This window comes from Schistocerca piceifrons, chromosome 9, assembly GCF_021461385.2.
Source record: "Schistocerca piceifrons isolate TAMUIC-IGC-003096 chromosome 9, iqSchPice1.1, whole genome shotgun sequence".
NCBI lineage: Eukaryota > Metazoa > Arthropoda > Insecta > Orthoptera > Acrididae > Schistocerca > Schistocerca piceifrons.
Genome location: NC_060146.1, coordinates 44,781,684 through 44,790,734, shown reverse-complemented (window position 1 = coordinate 44,790,734; position 9,051 = coordinate 44,781,684). Strand labels below are relative to the sequence as shown.

At 44.8% G+C, this 9,051-nt stretch overlaps 1 non-coding gene across 1 annotated transcript; it reads left to right on the top strand.

Annotated features, from left to right (window-relative positions):
- The first annotated feature begins 3,899 nt into the window (after nt 1-3,899).
- On the top strand, nt 3,900-3,974 carry Trnat-ugu. Its single transcript has one exon. It is a non-coding gene; the product is annotated as a tRNA-Thr (tRNA).
- The last annotated feature ends 5,077 nt before the right edge of the window (nt 3,975-9,051 follow it).

Sequence of the window (9,051 nt, the reverse complement as noted above, 5' to 3'; positions counted from 1 at the left end):
ACGAATACACGCTTCCAATGTGCGTTCACCGCGATGTCACCAAACACGGATGCGACCGTCATGATGCTCTACACAGAACATGGATTCGTCCGAAAAAATGACGTTTTGCCATTCGTGCACTTCGGTTCGCCTTTGAGTACACTATCGTAGGCGCTCCTGTCTGTGATGCAGCGTCAAGGGTAACCGCAGCCATGGTCTCCGAGCTGATAGTCCATGCTACAAACGTCGGCGAACTGTTCGTGCAGATGGTTGTTGTCTCACAGACGTCCCCACCTGTTGACTCAGGGATCGAGATGTGGCTGCACGATCCGTTAGAGCCATGCGGATAAGATGCCTGACATCTCGACTGCTAGTGATACGAGGCCGTTGGGATCCAGCACGGCGTTCCATATTACCCTCCTGAACCCACCGATTCCATATTCTGCGAACAGTCATTGGATCTCGACCAACGCGAGCAGCAATGTCGCGATATCGCGATACGATAAACCGCAATCGCGATAAGCTGCAATCTGACCTTTATCAAAGTCGGAAACGTGATGGTACGCATTTCTCCTCCTTACACGAGGCATCACAACAACGTTTCACCAGGCAACGCCGGTCATCAGCTGTTTGGAAACTTTCCTCATGTCAGCACGTTGTAGGTGTCGCCACCGACGCCAACCTTGTCTGAATGCTCTGAAAATCTAATCCTTTGCATATCACAGGATTTTCTTCCTGTCGGTTAAATTTCGCGTCTGTAGCACGTCATCTTCGTGGTGTAGCAATTTTAATGGCCAGTGGTGTATCTGCTGAGGAAATTTGTCTTTAATAATCCGCTGCAATTCTATAACTATAGTTATGTCCATAGCTACCTGCACCAGGATGAAAAAGTGACGTTTTTCACGCATTTCTAAACTTGTCAGGGGCTGAGAATGGAGTTCACTATACACATAGAAAAATATTTGGACATAATTTAGGCTCTGAACGTAATTAAGAAAACTTTCAATTTATTCCCAAAGCTTTTCTTCAGGACAACGCCATCCGTTCTAGAGACTCCTGTTCAGTAAACACTGGCTGCGCTACTCAGCCCGGCGACTGTAGCGTTCCACACGGGTCCATACTGCGCCAGGTTCTTCACTTAGGAGTAGCTACCGAATTCAACATCCACTTCAATCAGCCTGCTGGTCTCCGTCATCACCTTGTAATCTCTCTTCAAGACACTATCCATTTCGTTCAGTCCATCTCCCTTCTCCTTTGCTCTTTCCGACACAATTACAATGTCACGAAAAAACCTTATCACTTTTATTAATTCTCCCTGTACTTTAATTTTCATTTCAAATTTGTCTTTGGTGTCCTTAACAATTTCCTCAACGAACAAATTCAATAAATAGAGGACACGCTACAAGTAATTCTTCAATTACTGCTCCTTTGTCGTGTCCTTTTGATACTTCTAACTGCAGTTCAGTTTTTGTACAAACTGATGATAAGCTTATGCTCCGTGTGTTTTATCCCTGCTACCTCAGATAGCATGTAATCCAGCCTACACTGTGAAAATATTTCTCTAAATATTCAAACCAAGCTCTAGGGCAAAACTTATGGTCAATGTTGTATCGCTTATACTTCTCTCGAACCCAAATTGATCTCCTCGGAAGTCACGGGATAGCTAAATGCACATATAAAGATGGAAGCAGCACCGCGTAGAAACTGTATGAAAGGGCAGTGCATTAGCGGAACTGTCATTTGTGATTCACGCGAATAGACTTCAAACGTGATCACGGGCGGACTAAGGGAATTAACATACTTTGCATGCGGAATGGTAGTTGCAACTAGGCGAACGGGACATTCCATTTCTAAAATCTTTGGGGAATTCAGTATTCCGAGATCCACAGAGTCAAGAGCGCGCGGATAACATCAGATTTCAAGCACTGCCTTTCACCAAGGAAGACGCAGTGGCCAACGGCGACTTCGTCGCCTTAAAGGTATTCGTGACTAACATCGATTCACCACGTGCAGTCTCAAAGGTAACTAACGCCCACGACCGTTACAGTGTGTGTATTTAAAGCAAATTTGATCTACATGCTCATACTGGCACTACTAGCGATAGCCTTTTTGCGAATGGCACCACATCTCAATAGGAATGTAGCAACGCGCCTACCAGCTTTCATTTATGTTGCGCAACTCCTTGGTTTTAGGATTTTTTTCCGTCAGTGTATATAGGGTTGGGGTTGTGTTGTTTGGGGAAGGAGACGAGACAGCGAGGTCATCGGTCTCATCGGATTAGCACAGGATGGGAAATGAAGTCGGCCGTTCCCTCTCAAAGGAACCATCACGGCATTTGCCTGGAGCGATTTAGGGAAATCACGAAAAACCTAAATCAGGATGGCGGGATTGAACCGTCGTCCTCCCGAATGCGAGTCCAGTGTCTAACCACTGCGCCACCTCGCTCAGTAGTGTATATAGGAAAACGTCCATTGACGCGCTTCAAATTTGTGTTTTCTTTCGCACGTATGCGAAGTTTTGGACAGTTTAGACGGATGGTAGAGATGTAACGATGAAAATGGCGCCCAAGCAAGACACTCGTTACAAGCAACGCGCTTCAATTGGATTCTTGGTTACGGTAAAACAAATCAGTATGAACATCCATAAACGTTCGTGTATTGTATATGGTAATGATGCAGTTGACAGGAGAAGTGTTGGGCGATGAGTACAGAGAATTAAATCATCAGTGAGTATAGAAACTCAGCTCCACGATCAGCCTCTTTGGAAAGTTCTGTCACAGCCTCTGCCACTAAATCCCGTACATATCGTTACTCATGCAGACTGGTGCATCACAGTTCTACAGTCAGGGAACATTGGAAGGACATGTGCTATGATAGAGGCTTAGATGTTCGAAAGTGTGGTCCAGATGAGCCTCAAGAGAGCCCACAACAGATCACATCTCATCTGAGCTGTTGGAGGAGTTTGAGACCGTTGGAGAGGCGTTTCTGTCAAGGATCGTTACAGGATGGAGCTTTGGCGCTTCGCTTTCATCTGGAAGCCTAAAGGCAGTCACCAGAGTGGCGCCACCGCTAATCACCAGAAACAGAAGAAATTCAAGGCAGCTCACTCTGATGACAAAGTCACTGTGGTGTCGTCCAAAGCTCGCGGTGTCACACTACACTGCTTTAATGATGTCACACTGCAATTCGCGATGACGACAGGGAGACGCTGAAGCAGCCACGCCCTCTTTCTCAGCACAGCAGGACCCTCGCACGGAGGTCAATATAGAGCCGCACATGGAAGTGCTCTGCCTAGTTCGTGGTCTCAGGCGAAGTAGCAAACATGATCGAGTAGGACTAAAGAGTTACCCAAGTAGCAGACGGAAATATAATATATGACGGTAGTATCTGTTCCAGAAAGAACAGTTACTGTGGATGACCATGCAGCTTTGCTAGAAATGAAATGATAATTAAATGGACACCCTAGCTGCAAACAGGCGTTGATGTACTTCATTGGGGACATCTTGAAAATGTGTGCCCCGACCGGGACTCGAATCCGCGACCTCCTGCTCACATGGCAGACGCTCTATCCATCTGAGCCACCGCGGGCACAGAGGATAGTGCGTCTGCAGGGACTTATCCCTTGCACGCTCCCCGTGAGATCCACATTCCGAACATGTCCACACCACTACATTCTGGAACAGATAATACCGTCATATATAGTTAAAATATGGCTTCCCGGCCATTGACCTTCTTGTGCGATCGCACACGCTATGCCCGAACTCGTACGGGACTTGGTAGATTAATCTGCCACGAGTAATGAGTGTGATGGGCAAACATCTATTAGGCGCACTACGAATGTAGTGGTGTGGACATGTTCGGAATGTGGATCTCACGGGGAGCGTGCAAGGGATAAGTCCCTGCAGACGCACTATCCTCTGTGCCCGCGGTGGCTCAGATGGATAGAGCGTCTGCCATGTAAGCAGGAGGTCCCGGATTCGAGTCCCGGTCGGGGCACACACTTTCAGCATGTCCCTAATGAAGTACATCAGCGCCTGTTTGCAGCTAGGGTGTGCATTTAATTATAGACGGAAATATGCTTTTGCAGATATTGAACATCTTACTTCAAGAGAAGGGTTTGTTAATTAGTACACCATATGATACTTTAAGAGACAATCTTTCCAAGCATTAATCCCGACTTGCGGGGTCTGCTGTCTTGCTACATATCCTCCATTTCTTCCTGTCGGCAAGTACCACATCATCTACATAAACAAGGGTCCAGGAAGAAATGGAGGATATGTAGCAAGTTGTTACCGTATCCATGCAAAGGATGAATGTTTTTGTTGTTGTGGTCTTCAGTCCTGAGACTGGTTTGATGCAGCTCTCCATGCACTCTATCCTGTGCCAGCTTATCTCCCAGTACCTACCGCAACCTACATCCTTCTGAATCTGCTTAGTGTATTCATCTCTTGGTCTCCCTCTACGCTTTTTACCCTCCACGCTGCCCTCCAATACTAAATTGGTGATCCCTTGATATCTCAGAACATGTCCTACCAACCGATCCCTTCTTCTAGTCAAGTTGTGTCACATACTTCTCCCCAATCCTATTCAATACTTCCTCATTAGTTATGTGATCTTTCCATCTAATCTTCAGCATTCTTCTGTAACACTGCATTTCAAAAGCTTCTATTCTCTTCTTGTCTAAACTATTTATCGTCCATGTTTCACATCCATATATGGCTACACTCCATACAAATACATTCAGAAATGACTTCCTGACACGTAAATCTATACTCGATGTTAACAAATTTCTCTTCTTCAGAAACGCTTTCCTTGCCATTGCCAGTCTACATTTTATATCCTCTCTACTTCAACCATCATCAGTTATTTTGTTCCCAAAATAGCAAAACCTTTGCTACTCTAAGTGTCTCATTTCCTAATCTAATTCCCTCAGCATCACCCGACTTAATTTGACTACATTCCATTATCCTCGTTTTGCTTTTGTTGATGTTCATCTTATATCCTCCTTTCAAGACACTATCCATTCCGTTCAACTGCTCTTCCAGGTCCTTTGCCGTCTCTAACAGAATTACAATGTCATCGGCGAACCTCAAAGTTTTTATTTCTTCTCCATGGATTTTAATACCTACTCAGAATTTTTCTTTTGTTTCCTTCACTGCTGGCTCAATATACAGATTGAATAACATTTGGGGTAGGCTACAACCCTGTCTCACTCCCTTCCCAATGACTGCTTCCCTTTCATGTCCCTCGACTCTTATAACTGCCATATGGATTCTGTACAAATTGTAAATAGCCTTTCGCTCCCTGTATTTTACCCCTGCCACCTTTAGAATTTTAAAGAGAGTATTCCAGTCAACATTTTCAAAAGCTTTCTCTAAGTATACAAATGCTAGAAATGTAGGTTTGCCTTTCCTTAATCTTTCTTCTAAGATAAGTCGTAGGGTCAGTATTGCCTCACGTGTTCCAACGTTTCTACGGAATCCAAACTGATCTCCCCCGAGGTCGGCTTCTACCAGTTTTTTCCATTTGTCTGTAAAGAATTCGCGTTAGTATTTTGCATCTGTGCCTTATTAAACTGATAGTTCGATATTTCTCACATCTGTCAAGACCTGCTTTCTTTGGGGAGGAGGAGATTAGTGTTTAACGTCCCGTCGACAACGAGGTCATTAGAGACGGAGCGCAAGGTCGGGTGAGGGGTGGATGGGGAAGGAAATCGGCCGTGCCCTTTCAAAGGAACCATCCCGGCATTTGCCTGAAGCGATTTAGGGAAATCACGGAAAACCTAAATCAGGATGCTTTCTTTGGGATTGGAATTATTATATTCTTGTTGAAGTCTGAAGGTATTTCGCCTGTCTCATACATCTTGCTCACCAGATGGTAGAGTTTTGTCAGGACTGGCTCTCCCAAGGGCGTCAGTAGTTCTAATGGAATGTTGTCTAGCAATGGTGAAAGGGCAGAAACCTGATGAACACCCAAAGTCACTTCGAAGGGCGGAGAAATTCCAGCAGGACTCCGAACTAGTGGTATCACGGTACAGAAGTTGCACCAAGCTTACATACTCTTCAGGGACGTCATGGCAGCGAAGAGCTCGCCAAATAAGGTTGTGTGGCATACGATCGGAAGCCTTGTCTAGGTCTAGAAATGCCATGTGTACACTCTTCTGTCTCTCTCTCTGTGTTTTCCCATCAAGGCGCGTGGCATGCATAGCATCGATGGTGCTACATCCCTTAACAAATCCACACTGGTTTGGTGTTACAGAGACAAAACTTCTGAATCTGCTATCAAGTACCCGTTCAAAGATCTTTATAGTATGGCAGAGAAGTCGAATAGGGCGATAAGTCGAGAAATCGCTCAAGTCTCCTTTTCCCTTTAAGACACAATGACAGTTGTAAATTATCAAGGATTCTGTTAAGTTAAATAAATCTTTTTGTCTTTGATGATGTTAACTGGACTAATATTCCCGAATGAGATTTTCACTCTGCAGCGGAGTGTGCGCTGATATGAAACTTCCTGGCAGGTTAAATCTGTGTGCCAGACCGAGACTCGAAATGGGGACCTTTTGACGTTTGCGGGCAAGTGCCCTACCATCTGAGCTATCCGACTCACGATCCGTCCTCATAGCTTTAATTCCGCCAGTATCTCGTCTCCTACCCTCCAAACTTCAGAGGAGCTCTTCTGCGAACCTAGAGCACATGCCTGCGAGTCTCGGTCCGGCACCCAGCTTTAATCTGCCAGGAAGTTGGACTAATATTTCCTATGTTATAGTTCAATGAACCATCTTCCAGAGCAGTCACAGAGTCTACAGTTATGGCTGGAAGACTGTAGTTTCGTCTGGTCGTAACAGTCATGCTGACAGTCTTTGCGATAGATGCGTAGCCGAAGAGGTCAACCATTAAGTCGGAGGCTTGTGTGAAGACTCTCAACAAAGAACCATTTCCCAAGTGTTCGATCTGGCAAGAATCGAAACTTTCTTGTTCATACACGACAGTGCACTGCCACACACAATGTCAGAACGAGGGAGCACATCTCCAAATTTGGTTGGACTTATTCCTTCATCCACCCTGCAGCAGAGATCTGGAACCCTCAGGTTCCCATTTGTTCGGAACACTTGAGGATTCTCAACGTATGGCACATTTTGAAGATACTGAGAGAAAGTGATTCAATGAACACATGGCTATGAGAATAGTACACCAGCTCTTACCAGCAGGAAATGCTGATCTTACACAACTCTAGCGTAAGGCTGCACAACATGATGGAGACTGTGCAGAAATATAGTACACGTAAAACAACTGTTGAATGATTTTGTTTCTAAATTCTAACTATTGAGTGTAAATATGTTTAGGGAAAAAAATTTTGGAGGTGTTAGTTACTGAACGATCTTAGTGCCTTACAGTAATGAAGAGCTCTGCGCAGAACACACTGGCCTGGAAACATGCATCAAACCAGTCCTCGGGCTGAAGGCCAGAATATCGAAGGCAGCACATTCACACACTTAATAATCCCAGTGGTTCATGTCCTAGTACAGCACACACAGTTCCCCTAAAAACTCTCATCGTAAGTACCTGTAATTGGCCCATAACCGCCGGGTAACTGATATTACCCACAGTACGTATAGAGTCATTTTCTTCAGAACTATGCTCCGATTCCAGTCTCTCTGCGGGCTTTAATACAAGTATGCATAGCCTCACAGAATCTGAGGCTACTTCTTCCACGTCAGCTAGGCCTAACTTATTGCAATAGATTCTCCTTACTTTCATGAGCACCCAGCACTCGTGACTAAGATGTTTCTCACGACCAAGGCTGTTTAATCTCAGATCAATTTCTCATCGTTACATCATGTAGTTATAGTTTTTTCTAATACCTGAACAAGAGTAACAATACAAAATCTGTTTGTATACATTATTATGTCATAACAGATACATAATACAAATCACTTGGTGTGTTGGGCAACCACAGTTGTGATTATACGTTTAAAATGATGAAATTCACAACAGCTACACCAAAATCACTTATTAATCGCGACCAGTTTCATGACGTCATAGTTACATCTTGAGATTGCAAACTTTTGAAGAAGATACAAAAATCGTGATTAGAACTATATTAAATCTGAAGCTACTTAATGTTAACTATCAAGTGAGGTATACGGACCATCAAACAATAATGCCCTTAAAATCTCCGAAACGATAAATAACAGGTCCCCTATCTTACCGCAAAAGGTTGGCGTGACGAAGTATGCTATAGTCTTGAGTGAAATAGCCAGTCGAACTAAGGAAGGCGTAACCCCAGAATCAAAAAGTGTTGAATAAGAACCGACATCACAAAACGTGAAAAACAGCCCCGAAGGTAATCGAGCGTACCGAACATACTGTTAAAATTGCTACACCACGAAGATGACGTGAAACAGACGCGAAATTTAACCGATAGGAAGCAGATGCTGTGATATGCAAATGATTAGCTTTTCAGAGCATTCACACAAGGTTGGCGCCAGTGGCGACACCTACAACGTGCTGACATGAGGAAAGTTTCCAACCTATTTCTCGTACACAAACAGCAGTTGACCGGCGTTGCCTGCTGAAATGTTGTGAAGCCTCGTGTAAGGAGGAGAAATGCGTACCATCACATTTCCGACTTTGGTAAAGGTCGGATTGTAGCTTATCGCGATTGCGGTTTATCGTATCGCGACATTGCTGCTCGCATTGGTCGAGATCCAATGACTGTTAGCAGAATATGGAATCGGTAATACGGAACGCTGTGCTGGATCCCAACGGCCTCGTATCACTAGCAGTCGAGATGACAGGCATCTTATCCGCATGGCTGTAACGGATCGTGCAGCCACGTCTCGATCCCTAAGTCAACAGATGGGGACGTTTGCAACACAACAACCATCTGTACGAACAGTTTGACGACGTTTGCAGCAGCATGGACTATCAGCTCGGAGACCACGGCTGCGGTTACCCTTGACGCTGCATCACAGACAGGAGCGCCTGCGATGGTGTACTCAACGACGAACCTGGGTGCACGAATGGCAAAACGTCATTTTTTCGGATGAATACAAGTTCTGTTGACAGCATCA